This window comes from Plodia interpunctella, chromosome 25 (assembly GCF_027563975.2).
Source record: "Plodia interpunctella isolate USDA-ARS_2022_Savannah chromosome 25, ilPloInte3.2, whole genome shotgun sequence".
Classification (NCBI taxonomy): domain Eukaryota; kingdom Metazoa; phylum Arthropoda; class Insecta; order Lepidoptera; family Pyralidae; genus Plodia; species Plodia interpunctella.
Genome location: NC_071318.1, coordinates 1,515,483 through 1,530,153, shown reverse-complemented (window position 1 = coordinate 1,530,153; position 14,671 = coordinate 1,515,483). Strand labels below are relative to the sequence as shown.

The window sequence follows — 14,671 nt, the reverse complement described above, 5'->3', positions numbered from 1 at the left end:
ATGAAAAATGGAAAAATAGATGTTCGCGTGTAATTAAAAAAGATATATATTATAGTTATAGTGAAAACCCCATGAAAAACCTAAACATGCAGATTAGATCTTATATACTTTATGATCCACACTAGATGGAGACCTAGGTGTCAGAAGAATCTGTCTTACAAGAGTTCCTACTAGCAAAAAAAACGGAACCGACTGTACAGCGAACAGGTGTTGAGTGTTGAGCTTTCGCAGCCCGCGGCTGTTTTCGAAAGTAAAACTTTTGAAACGTCCGTTCGCGTAATTAGGGTGGGTAGATGTGACGTCATTGTGTCTGCCAAGTTTTCCTGATGTATTTTATAATAAAACTAGGGGTCCGTTCCGGCTTCGCTCGGGTAAAAACATAATAAATGATACATCTAAACCTTCTTCAAGAACCACACCGCGTATTGGTGAATACTGCATGAAAATCCGTGCAGTAGTTTTAGTAGAGTTTATCGCGAACAGACAGAGAACTTTGTTTTATAATGTAAGGATAAATATTTTGTGAAAAACAAAGGAATAATTTGAGAGAGACAACGAAAAAAAACTTAATGGCAGACATAGAAAGCTATAGTTAGATCCCGTCATATCTTGCATTTCGTTCATAGATACTAGAAAGAGATGTGCGTATTAGAAATACATGAGAAGAAACAAGACAGAGCGTTGACATCTTTGCCATTTTTTATGAGATTCTCTGTATGAAAGATTAGATTAGAAGACTAGCCTGACTGGGGCAGGATGTTTATATTTTTAATATATATTTTTTATTCAATAATTTCTCTGGTTACACTCGTAAATATAGTTTTATTTGTATTTGAATCTAATGTGTGTAATGTTCTACTACATAAGAAGTGATGAGATAAATCGATGGTAAAATCGATTTTCTGTTTAACACTTCCTATTCTCTTCATATTCGCGAACTCCCGGTTTACGGCTATAACGTCAAAAGCACGGAAACATAAAAATAAACGTTCGAAATTTTCGCTCTGATTTTATGATCGCCTGTATGGCGACAGCCCTCTTATAATGAATCTGTTGATGTCTATGAGCTGTTATGATATCAGTCGTACGATTAATTATTGTAATTTGTCAGTATACCTAATTTGTATTGTAACCGCTTTCATTGACAGGGTTCTGGCTCAGATGTCTTACGACATTAGTGCCGTCTAAACCCGCAGCTCTTTCACATAACCATAATATTATACATATTCGAATAAATATTTTCAGTATACCTTTCGACCATGTACTTTATTGTGTACTTACATTGTTATATTACTGATAAACCATTATACATAAATTTTATATTAAAAAAATGGTAAGCCCTTCTGGCATAATAGGGGCCAACACTGTTTGAATGAGTTTCTTTCGGCATTTCTTCTCAGCAGTGGTCGTTCCGAAATGCTAGTAGTTTGTAGCTTTGGTAAACATCATTTAATTTAGAATATGACGTGAAAAAGTGCCTGTGAAGGCCAAATTTCTGAATAAATGATTTGATTTTGATTTTGAATATAGATAATATTATGGTTCTGGTTTCATATCTGAATGAATATTTATATAGTCAAAACATGGTTTTCAATTAAGATTTCTACTCATTAGGCAACAGATCTTCTCACATCTGGCTCGTGGCCCACACTGAATTCTAAATAGGTAGGTTTCACTCATCAGTTTATCAGTCGCAAATATTTATAGATGCTCGTATATTGTAAAGACACATCTTCTTCATAGTCGTATTCCTCATGGCTGAGAGTCCTGGTCATTACGTGGAATGAAACACACACAACAACTTTCTTTTCATTATTAATGGAGTGGTTTGGCATTGCCTTCTCCATTTCACACACAAGTTAATAATAAACAACCAGTGTGCAGGTTTCCTCACAATGTTTTCCTTCATCGGAAGCGAGTGGTGGTCGCTGAAAACTACTTTACATGAGTCTGATTGGTATACAAACTTATGTGGCACGAGTAGGATTCGAACCTGGGACCTTTTGATCCACAGTCTTAACCATTACACCACTACGCTTCTTAAAGATACATACTTCTTAAAACATTATTGTATGATGCAATACTCACAACCAGTGCTTAGTTCGAGTGTATGTGCGAATTTTAACCCATCGATCCTGTAGATAAATAATAACAAATAAACATCAATAGGATAGCGTCATATCTACTTTCAGGATGTGTATACTTAACTTGCACTTAACACTCGCACTTAACAATATTCAAAAGGCGAACCGGGCTTCATGTTTTAAGGATTGCATCAACGTATTTTTTTAATTTTACACTCAAATAAATAATACCTTCTATTATTGGAAGAAATTGCATTCGCGATAAGTCCGCCTTTGGGCTCAATTGTGTTTCAATGGAACCTTGTTATAAATTACGACTCCTTTGTAGATGGTACAATAAAGAGTTCATCTTTCTACCTATTTATTAGTTACTTTAAAAATATTTTTTCTGGGGACATGTTTTGACGACCTCAGTGGCGCAGAGATAAAGTGCTTGCCTCTGAACCTGGTCTCGGGTTCGATACCCGGTCGGGTCATGATAGAAAATTATCTTTTTCTGATTGGCCCGGGTCTTGGATGTTTATCTATATTATGTATATGTTATAAAATATAGTATCGTTGAGTTAGTATCCCATAACACAAGTCTAGAACTTACTTTGGGGCTGTGTGATTGATCCTAATTGTCTTCTAGTATCCACTTTCTTATCATAATGTGTCTGCATTTTAAGTAGCACCCAAGTTACATAGTATTCCGTACGCCATTCCGCCTACTTAATTGAAAATGACCATTAGGGAAAAGCAGCCATTGTTGGTCAGCTCGACCCAAGTTACGCAATGTGCAGGCGTGGAAGAAAGTGCCTATTTACTTATGTGGCCCTGGTACAGCCGCGCACAAAACACAACTCATAAATGTACTTAATTTTATATAGATATGCTGTGGATGAAAACTCATTATATTATAAATACAAACCCCAGGTTTACTTATATAATATTTGTAAAAAAAAGTAATATTGTTGTACTTTTGTTAACTGCAGACATTTAATCATCTTTTACGGACCGATTCAAATGCAGTTTATAACACGACACCATTTAATTCAACTCATCCAGAGTTGAATTAAATGGCGAAGTATGAATAAAAATGTTTAATTTTATATATTGACACAGAACATCAACACGTTAGTACAAAGGAAATACTAGATTTTCACAAATTTAGACGGACCGCGAAGAGAGCGTGTCGCTGGCCGTTGTCAACTGAACTCTATTCCACGCGGGGTGCGCACGGCGAGAGGGGAAGCGCGGTCACGCCTCAGTGATTGTATCTACCTACTTATAGCGTTATTAAAATTTTGAGTGCGCGTTACAAGTTGAATTTAGGAACTGAAATAAAACACCATTTATTAAAATTTACTTGATGATACTTTACTTGGTGGTTTAATTTGCAGATGCAGATCAGTTTAGTTTCTAATCTTGACGTTTACATATTTTTTTCACGATTTTATATCCAAAGTACACTACAGAAATGTTACACAACACACATAATGTAATTAGATATTATATTATAAGCACTATCATTTTGCGACCATACAACCGTCAAACTCTAGAGCACTAATTGGCAGTTCCTATTTGTGTTTGTATGTCACTTGCATCATCATGTAATATAATAAAGGTGATTTGTGAATATTGTAAAAAATAGGTTTGAATTTGTTTCATTTTATTTTTGTGTAAAAAGTACTTCCTTTTTCAACGTTTCTCAAATAAAATATGTTAATAATTAATATAAGTTGGAGAAAATGCATTTGATGTATCAATAAATGCAAAATAAAGTATGTATTAGTTCATACTATCATAATCTAAAGTTTTATTTTTTTTTTAATTTCAATAAATGTTTTATTTCGAAAATTTGTGTTAGGTATAATCTGAAAATCAACTGACAATAACGCCTTACATAATTTTTTTTTTAAATATCATATTCAAAAAAGTGGGAAACTTCCGCACGCGCCAGTCCCCTCGAGAAACTTGTGTCAACATTTCACTGAGACGAAAACGGCCATAATTGACGCGCCGCATTCCTCCACTCGAGACGATGTAATAGTTATACCCATATGAGAAAAAAGGCGTGTTACGATTCACGATACTTTACAAAAAAGTGCGGAAATATTTCATGCGAAAAAATGCGATAATTTTTTTTTATTATGACAAAAATGAAGCTAATTAGACAAATAAACAGTATCAGGGTTTTTATTTTCGAAGAATATTTATTTGAGTGCTAACATACATTTTTCATCTTTTCTTCTTCTTCTTTTCGACTCGGTGAATGTGATTCCTGTATTCCCTCTTTTACTTCAAATAATTTCATGTAATCAAGTTACTCAAACTAATTTTAAAAATATTGTGTCATTAGCCACCTGTAATTTTAAAGCAATATCATTTATCCAATTTCTGTACAATCATAACATAGCATACCTACGTACAATTTAAAAATATTTTGCATATAGCCGTATGCTCAATATTCCACACAGGCGGAAGCCGCTCAATGAAATCAAAATATTTTTACAAATCATTTCTATTCATTCTGAATAATAACTATTCAGTAATAAATTGTCTATAACAATTGTTTAATTATATATTTCTATTATATATGTAATGACTAATACAAAGCGGGTCAACCTGGATATGATTGTTATCATCAATGTATATAATATATAAAATTCTCTTCCGTGGCTGACTGACAACGTACAGCCGAAAACACTGAATTAATTAAAGACGGAGATTAAAGATTTCTCATTGCCACGATCCCAACAAATCTCACTGCGTTTCCTAAAGAAAAAAAATACTTTTATTTAGTACAAAAGACGTACAGTCAACAACACATCAACCTACCCAAATTCATTGCAAACAAAAATTCAAATTCAAAATTCTTTATTCAATTTAGGATGATATACATCACTTATTGGCGTCTACTCGCCGCTATTACCGCGCCATATAGGTTAATGCAGGGTAACTTGATGTCCCCCCGACGGGTTCCCATCTTGTCGCGATGGTGGGGCTTAGTAACCGGGGGGGCTGGTCTGACACAACCAGCCACCCCGGTGAACCAAGAGGAACCCAAGGCCCAGAGACTTTGGTGGGTGCTCTGGGCCTGGTGGACGGTCCCCTCAGTAGTACTGCCATTGGCTGGTGACCCGCCACCAGCCTTTGGATGTGGAAACTAGAGGGGACCAGAGGTGGGGTCGCGGGGGTTTGTCCTCCGCAACCACAGCGCGGCCGTGGCGCTGAACACGGTGCGGTGGGGCCGCAGGGGAAGAGGAGAGTCGGTATGTCTCTCGACGATCCCCCTGTCCTCTGCGGCCGAAGGGTGGCTGCCTCTGTATCGGGTGCAATGTGTGGGTGTCACTTGCCTATCACCTCTTGCGCCCGTACAGAGGCAGACTTGGGTGCCCTGTGGCACCCAAGATTTTGTGTGTGTGTTGTGATCGCTGGTCCCTTCAGGACCAGCGGTCGGTGATGCCCGCTCCCCCCGTCAGCTTTCTGACTGGTGTGCGGAGTGGGCTTGATGGTCCGCGCCACGCTCACGTGGCGTAAGGGGCGGGTGGTTAGCACTTGTGCTTGCTGCCCGCCCAGGTCGGGGCCGAAAGGCCGGCCGGGGCGTCGCGGTCGAATGCCTAGCGACCCCGTGACGTCCCCCATAACGGCAGCGTGAAAACGCCCCAGGGGTTTAGTGGGTAGGCTGGGCCGACTAGCGGCCCAGGAGTCCCACACTACAAACAAAAACACACAACAAAAAAAAAAAAAAAGGGTAACTTGATGTGCTGTTGAACTGAACTTGATGTGTTGCATACTGTACATCTCTCTTCATGCACGCTCTGCAGAAATGATTTTCCCTATATGAAGAATCCTAATTTTAGGCGCTTTTTCCGTGGAACTCGTAAGCAAAACTAAAGAAATAAAATGATATATATTTTTCGTATATGTATGTATATATATATGGGTCGTGGATATTTCCCAGGTCGAATTGTATATTATGAAATATAGTATTATTGAGCTTACTATATTGTAAACAAGGAATATTTCTTCATGGCTAGCGCTCAACCCGTGTGAATTTACAGATAATTCTCAGAATTCAAACGGGTAATAGGTATAAATATAAACCATTTCTGAATTGTTATTGTAGTAGCCAACTAAAAATAAACAGAATTTTTTCTTGCGAAATCTTCATCAAATAGAACTTGTTTTGTTAGTATGTGGTAGAACATATCTATTACTCTGTTGACAGCTCGTAATGTTAAAATATCACACTCATAAAAGATCAAATCGCCACATAAAAGTGTTGAAATACACGCTTTATTACTGCGGTTATTTTCCAAATTTTGGTCAGTTATTTCAACGTCTACACTACAGCTTATATAGCAATAGGATGTATTGGCCATGCGTTTGAATGACTACAAATACAGCCGCCACTTACGGAGTTCCAAAGCAGCAATCCAGTATTTTCATAATAGTTACCCTAGTTACCTTTGTCTATTTCCACATATTACTTCTGATATTTCCTATAATTTGAGAGATTGTTCTTTAAATATCCTTATAAAACCTACTCGTATCACACGAGTTCCAATCTCGTGACTCTCCTGAAACCTACCTGGCTGACCAGTTATTTTAACAGGCTGCCAGTAGCTTCCGGTGAAGAGAAAAATCATGAAGCACTGCCAGGTTGAAATTTTAGTGTGTTAGTCACTAGATGGCGGTAGGAAGTCGTAAAAGTTATGTCAGAATCAGAAGCCTTTAGGAATCTTGAAAAAAATCCGATCCCAACTCCAAACTGTTGCCGAACTCGGACACACGCCGACGCGAATGCGTGAACATTGCGTAGTTAGTATGAGTGTTTTTATTTACCGCAATGAAAAACCAGCAATGTATACCGAATCCGCCAATGTTTGGCAAACTGTTCGACGTCAGTGTGGAGCCGGCATGACACTTCTATAAGCAATTCACATTCGATAAGAAAGAATACAATACTCATTTCATAGCGCACATCTACATACTAACTGTAAATTCGTCCTCCTAATTTTTAATATATGTATAAGACCTATATTTGTTAATTGACGTCCTTGGAGAAAAGGCTGCGGTGAAGTTTGTTGCGCCGCTTCTTCTTCACCTGCGCTTTGGAAGCCGGCAGTAGACTTAGTTAAAGTAATTTTTGACGTCAATAAGTGATGTATATCATCCTAAATTGAATAAAGAATTTTGAATTTGAATTACATTAACATTTACTTTTGTGTTTCCTAATGCAGTAACCAATGTACATTTTGTTAATCAAATTTTTTTCATCATAGTAATAAAATGTACATTACCATAGCTCCCCACAGCCCTAAAGGTAATCTAATCTACATCAATCTGTCAGGCGGTTGGTCTCAAAAGGAAACGGAAAAAAGGTTAATTTTGTGGGATATATGTATAAATATGGTTAAAAAAAACTATCGGATCGACGCTCGATGCAGAGACGGACTCCGAAACACAAAAAATATATGGACGTTTTTTTTATTTATGTTGAGCACAACATTATAATATGGTTCTTTACTTCAATTTTTTTGCACAAACTGTTGGACCAATCAGAAAATTACATACATAAATTACTACGAAAAGGTGTCGTTAGGACACGATACCTCGAAAAAAGTTTGTGTCTACTGGTATTCAGGATAAAACTAAAAAAGGCTACATTCGCATCGGCAAAAATACAAAGCTCAATCTTTGACGTGAAAGAAAGACAAACATACATTTATATAATTGTTAGCATAATACGAATAGTCATACACTGTCATTAGATAGTTATTGCTATTAGCATCGCAATTTCCCGAATTAAAACATCAACACCTGTTAATTCCATCAACAATTACCGCTGAATGTTACAAAGTATATGATTATCGCAACTCCACCTAATAGCATTCCAGTATAATAATTAGTTCAGTGAAACATCCTCTTAACGTCCGATGTATTTTGCAATGCATCCTATTTTCAACACATCTCGTTACACATTCATAGCTAACTATTAATAATCCCTTGCCCTGTTTTAATTCGATGTTTGATAGTGTAACTTAGATATAATCCTATAATAAACGTTTGAAATGAAATAAATAAGTAAAAAATGAGTGGAGATATACATATATAGCTATAAATGCATTCGAATAAAAGTTAATATTTTAATAAATTTTTAAAATATAATAAAATTCAATTAATATTGTCAAATGTAGCAAAGCTGATACGCTAAGAATATTTTTAGCATGTAAGTATTTGAAGCCGAAATCGAATTGCATACGCAAATATTATTCAATAAATAGGTCAATAGCCACAAGAACTTTGAAAAAACCTGAACTTAATCGATTCCCGATTAATTATGATTCATAATTTAATTACCATATTAGCCTTAGTGCGGCCCTGTCGCGGCTTCGCTGTCTTGAGTTTCTTTCTCCGGAGCCAAGTCAGTCGAAACACGAAAGTCGCCGGGTTAGCACGCACTTGGCCTCCTGTTCACCTGTCTGTTTGTGATGATGAACCATTTTTGTTCGATGGAAAATGTGATTCAGTCAGTTTTTGGTTATTAATTTTTTGTTTGGTTTTAATATTTGGATTTTTGGTGATTGAACGATCTGGTGGTACATTTTATTGGAATTTACTGCGGCTTTTTAAAGGTATTTTTTTTTATTAATTATTTTTTTTGTTGAACTCTGTGGTTTATCACGTTAAGTATATGATATTTTGTACGTTTTTACTTTATTTAGCATTTCAACATATGGCTCAATAATTTCAAAATACCTATTCATTACGAAGATAATGCCTTGTAAATATTAACTTATATTATAATCAAAACTTGATTTCATATCACATATCTCGTAAACCCTGGCTAATCAGAAATAGCTGATGCATATCCAATTAAAGCTCCATTCTTCTTGTTTATTGCATTTATAACGTATATTTTAGCTATCTATACCAATAGAGAAATAATTATATAGATAGCTAATATATAGAATATCTATATATTAACTATCTATATCTGATATAGAATATCTATGTCAAATAGCTATTAAATCTTACACTCATGATAGATGATGTCGATACAGCGAAAGTAGGCAGCCATGTCTAGCTCGCTTTCGGGTTTCTCATAGGAGGGAAACACATAGGACAAAGGATAAAAGTACAGCCAACTTCAGCATAAAGGTTATTACTTTAAAATAAGAGAATTAATTAATCAAAAATTTTCGCTAACACATTTTAAATGTACAGAATATTTAGAGCGGCGAATTAAATAAATAGTTGCATACATTTTTAATTTTTCATCGGAAACAACAACATTTCTTCGGAAATAATAGCTATTTCGAAAGTTTGATTTCCAAAATCCCTTGATAAAAAAGTTATTATTGATGTCTTTACATATCGACACATACACTTTATTTTTATCAATTACGGCTTCCTGCATGAAAGATATTTTTTTAACTACGTTTAAATCCACCAACAAGAACTTTGGTGAAGATTCCGCTACGGTATCAACGGTTTTTAAATGTAATGGTAGCTCTCAGCTGCGTGTAAATAAGAACTACAATTGAAAAACCATAGAAAAACGATTCTGACTTAACGATAGCAGAATCGACCAGTAATGTACAGTTTCACAAGCTGCAACTAACATAAAAAGCGGTCGGTCTTGACCAAATGTGCAAATTTGCGTGTTAGAGAAGTTATATATTACATTCTTACTTAAATATCGATGTTACAATTAAGTTGAAATCGAGACGAAACACATGAACATAACCTGACCGGTTCCACATAATCAGATGAAAGAAGAAATGAAGTAAGAGCTCGGCCGCTCCTTATCAGGTCATCTGTGTGTCGCCTCGCTTTTTCTCGGAAACCTGCCCTTGAATCGGTGAAAGTGAACGCTGTAGTGGCAATGATACGGTTTCAGGAAATACTTGGAATTTTCACTTTTTATTTTTTGGCAATATCAACACGATTTTTTTACATCCTACTAATATTACAAATGCGAATATTTATAACGATGTATGTTTGTTACTCTTTCATACAAAATCTACTGGACGGATTGTTATAAAATTTGGTACACGGGTAGAGTATATTCTGGAATAACACATAGGGTACCTTTTATTCCGAAATTCCCACGGGAGCAAAGCTCGGGGCGAAGTTAGTTATTATATAAATCTACTGCCGACATCTAAAATTACAACACCAACCACAGGCTGTATTGAAGGAAAATATCGTGAACAAGGCAATGGCAAATCACTTCATTAATAATGCCAAGCAAGTTGTTGTGTTTCATTCCACGTAATGACCACGATCCTCAGCCAAAAGGAAATTATACGACTGTGAAGAAGAAGAAGTTAAATAATTAACAGACGCTTTTATATTATAATAATGATCTCCAAGATACCAAAACGATAGTATATAACCACCTTTTGCCAAAAGCGTAACTTTCTACGGCACAATAACTATTATCACTCATGTATAACGCCATTTATATTATACAAAGCTATAATAAAAGTCGTAAAGTTTCCATCGAACTTTCTAAAAGCACCATATTAAGCTCTCAATACTAATAACTAATGAAAATCACCTTATAGGAGCCGACATTGATGTGATTCTTGTTCTGTTGTTGTATAACTTTTCCAGTTATCCCAATGTTAACATAGTGTTTAACTTACTAAAAGACAGTGCGGGACATCAACTACTACCCAAAATCATTGCAAATTTACCTCTATTACCATTGCATAGAAACCCTCACATTGTAACTTGACATGCGGCCGATTGTACAAGGTTTTGATGCAAAAGCGTCCTTAGACGTAGTTGAATTGTATCAATATCGAATGCAATAAATATTTGTTCACGTCAAAATTATTCACTTTAAGTCTACTGCTGTCTTCCCAAGAGCAGTGAAGATGAAGCGGCACAGTGCTGCACCAACCTTTATTTTCTGTAAATCATGGAAGTTCTATTTATACATAGAGTGTTTTTTACAATTGCCAAAAAATATATTGAAATAAGAAAATAAAATTTCGTCTCTCCTACGTTGAGCTGATTGTTTTTTGTGACCAAAAAATGTAGGTACATATTTTGCTATATTTTTTTTTGATCCCTACCGTTTATTCAAACCTTAGTTACGTGTCTAAAAATGACATATGTAAAAACACCGCCACAAAGACCAGGTGACTCTTCATGTCACCGACACACCTTTCGCTAGAAAGCTGCTAATGTGATTATAGAATATTCAGATATCAGTGAAAAGGTAGTCGAGTCCAAAATGGAAATTCAGACATGTGACTTTACATTTATCAGTTGCTATACGCCGCCGCTTATAGATACTTGAAAAAAACCTTGATTTAGCGTCAATAAGTAATTTTTTTAAACAAACAAATAATTTCATAAAAACCGGCATAAGTTATCTCATGAAAGCCTAACAAAAGGACAGGACTACAAATAACAATATCAAAACATTTTGAATTTTCTGAAAATGTTCTTATAGGACAAAAATTAATAGGACGAATCGCCTAACGGGTCGTTTATAAAACAGAGATACAATATCACGTTTATATCGCCTACGGGGTAGACAGAGCCAAATGTTGCAAAACTCGATGGTGGCTTTCGAGTTTCGCAACTTTTGGTTATATTGTGCTGCTATATTTCTAATATTGGTAATAAAGTATTGACCCTTCAATACCCGCGCGCCCCGATCGGACTGCGATTCTATTGTTGTTCAATTGTCTTTATTTTCTATTAATAAAAAAGTTATAGCATACTCTAAGCTAAAAATGTTTCGTCACTATCTCACTTTACAATAGACATTGACAAAACATAAAGACCGTAACTTTTTAATTAATAAGAGGGGTTCCAATTTCAAACTTTAGGCGTGCAAAAGTCACATTACAACTGACAACAGCGTTATACAAGTATTTCCCAACCGAATTCCATAACAGGTCCGTCTACAAGTTATAAACAATATGTTAATATCGCGTGCGATACACTCGCTAGCGATTTAGATCACTGGGGTAACAGTGTCCACTGACATACGTCACGTTCTTGCTGGTCGATACGTAATGCCGGCTCCGCGCTATCGTCGAACGTCGACGCGAATGCGTGAACATTGCTCAGTTTCTATGAATGTTTTTATTTACCGCAATGTAATGCAAAAATCAGCAATATATGCCGAGTCCGTCAAAGTTTGGCGAACTATTCCGCGATAGTTTGTAGCCGGCATAATATTTGCAAGTAATTTGTAACACTCTCCGCTCGCGGTTTTCTTAGTAGGTAGGTTTCTTATATGAAAATAGAAGAAAAACGCTAATTTAAAATATAGACCCTCCGTTCCAAACAACACATTATCAGAATTACACAAGTCAATTTTGATGTAAACTTTAACCTGCGCACAATAACGCAAAGTTCACTGGTGCAACGGAGGCTCAGTTTTAATATGATTTATTGACACATGTATTTACATTATTCGTATTCAGTCACAAATCATTATTTCATTATCTCAGCATATAAATGCCTCATTTTTCTTTATCTTCATTTGTCATCATCTCACCTATTCCAACTAATTAATGTAAATTTACGTTACGACAATAAATTGTACTTTTTATGAAGATTAGAACTAAAATAGATTTTTTCCTGGCTTTTCGTGTCTCAAATTAAATAAATTACGATGTCTAAATACTCTTAATACGCTTATAAATCATCAAGAAATTGAAAATAATACACGCGACTATTTCCTCTCAATAACAGTGACGACTGACGCTTCAATCACAAATCTTTCTTTTCTGAGATTGTTGTTTACCATAACAGTGGTATTTCATTAAAATAGCCTAAAGACATCTGATATGACTTTTATGTCTACTGCAATTGAGCAGCTAGTGTGCAGGTTTCCCTGTAATTTTTTCCTCCGCTCGAAATATTTAGTGGCAGATGGCAAAGTAATGATCACAAACGACGTGTGCGAATGGAAACGCGCGCATTCCTCTTGAGTACATCGACCAGCGGCTTTCCGCGGGACGCCGCATCTAGAGCATAGCCGTTTTCACTGCGCCCGCGCCGCCATGCAATTCGGTGCAACAACGGATCATTTTCGATCAATTTATATTAATTTCTTCGAATGTAAGACTACATCTTTAGCTGACTATAACACTATGTTGACTGTTAGATAATGCTTCCAGAATTAATTCCTCTGCATTTTTACCAATTATATTTTATCATCCTAAATTAAATAAACAATTTTCAAATTTGAATTTGAACGCGTGGATTAAAGAGGGGTCTGATAATTAAGATGTAATGAGACATTACAACCAGAAAGGCACTTCATACTGATTGAGATTTTACGATTAATATTATCGTGAAACGTGCATTCTCACACATAAAATAATTCTTTACGTCTGAGAATATATGCAAATTGTTATATAATTATCGATCAATTGAATTGTTTGTACGCTATCACTGTGAAATTCACTCATTATAAAGAAATATTTTTTATTTTATTTTATATACTGTTCACGAATGTAATTTTGATTCTACATAAATCCGAAATTTATGCGTGTTCCAAATTTTACGGCAATACCGAAAATTATTGTCATACATGTCAAACATATATTAAATATATGAAAAATTAATGAAAAAAAACGTCTACCTGACGTCAACCCTCCTTGCAATTTCTACCTCTCAGCTGTCAAGACTGTACAACAACAACGGAAAGATGTGGAGTGATCCGTTCCAGGTCAGGAACCAACTATGCCATGTTAATTGATACGAATTTATAGTGAGTTTGTCTTATGTGTCGTCAACTGTATCAATTAAAGTATGACGACCTCGGTGGCGCAGTGGTAAAGTGCTTGCCTCTGAACCGAGAGATACCGGGTTCGATTCCCGGTCGGGTCATGATTGAAAATGATCTTTTTCTGATTAGCCCGGGTCTTGAATGTTTATCTATATATGTATTTGTTATAAAATATGGTATCGTTGAGTTAGTATCCCGTAACACAAGTCTCGCACTTACTTTGGGGCTAGCTCAATCTGTGTGATTTGTGATATATTTATTTATTATTTATATTTATGTGATTAGTTTCTCCAATATGTATTTTCTTCGAATGTATGTTTGTGTCAATAAATTTACGTAGTCGGTATTTCTCATAAATGAGGGTCGTGCTCATTATGTGGAATGAAACATTAACTTTCTTTGCAATTAGTTTAGTAATTTAAAGTTACATATGCTGTCCAAAGAGAGAATTGATTTAGATAGTGGAAAGTTGTAGGGGTAGATCATTAACCAGAAGATGGATAACCTTGCTTAAAATATTGGTTAGGGTTGTGGTGACCACTTCACGTCCCATCAGGTGGGTCGCATACCTATTTGCTTGTTCAGTAATAACTTTATACCTAAGTGTTCCTGAGAAAAAGGATCCTAATAGACGGACAACGGAGTGGGTTAAAGTTTCTACCTTTTTAGGTGAGGAACCCTAAAAATGTATGTTTCGAATTCATATAGACCAACAAAGCAAAACATTTTCATGTCCCAAATAAAGATAGGAATGTGCGGAAGAACTCGGAGAAGGGTTTTGCCCAGCAGTGGGATTTCAACAGCTAGAAAAACAAGGTTTAATATCACC

General features: G+C 35.7%; 1 protein-coding gene across 2 annotated transcripts in view; it reads left to right on the top strand.

The window, feature by feature from the left end:
- The first annotated feature begins 8,494 nt into the window (after window positions 1-8,494).
- Window positions 8,495-14,671, top strand: part of LOC128680735 (uncharacterized protein) — a 44,992-nt gene continuing 38,815 nt past the window's right edge. For both annotated transcript variants that reach the window (XM_053764088.2, XM_053764090.2), the window contains exon 1: window positions 8,495-8,707. The gene's annotated coding sequence lies outside the window, so the exon portion shown is untranslated. The remainder of the gene's footprint in view (window positions 8,708-14,671) is intronic.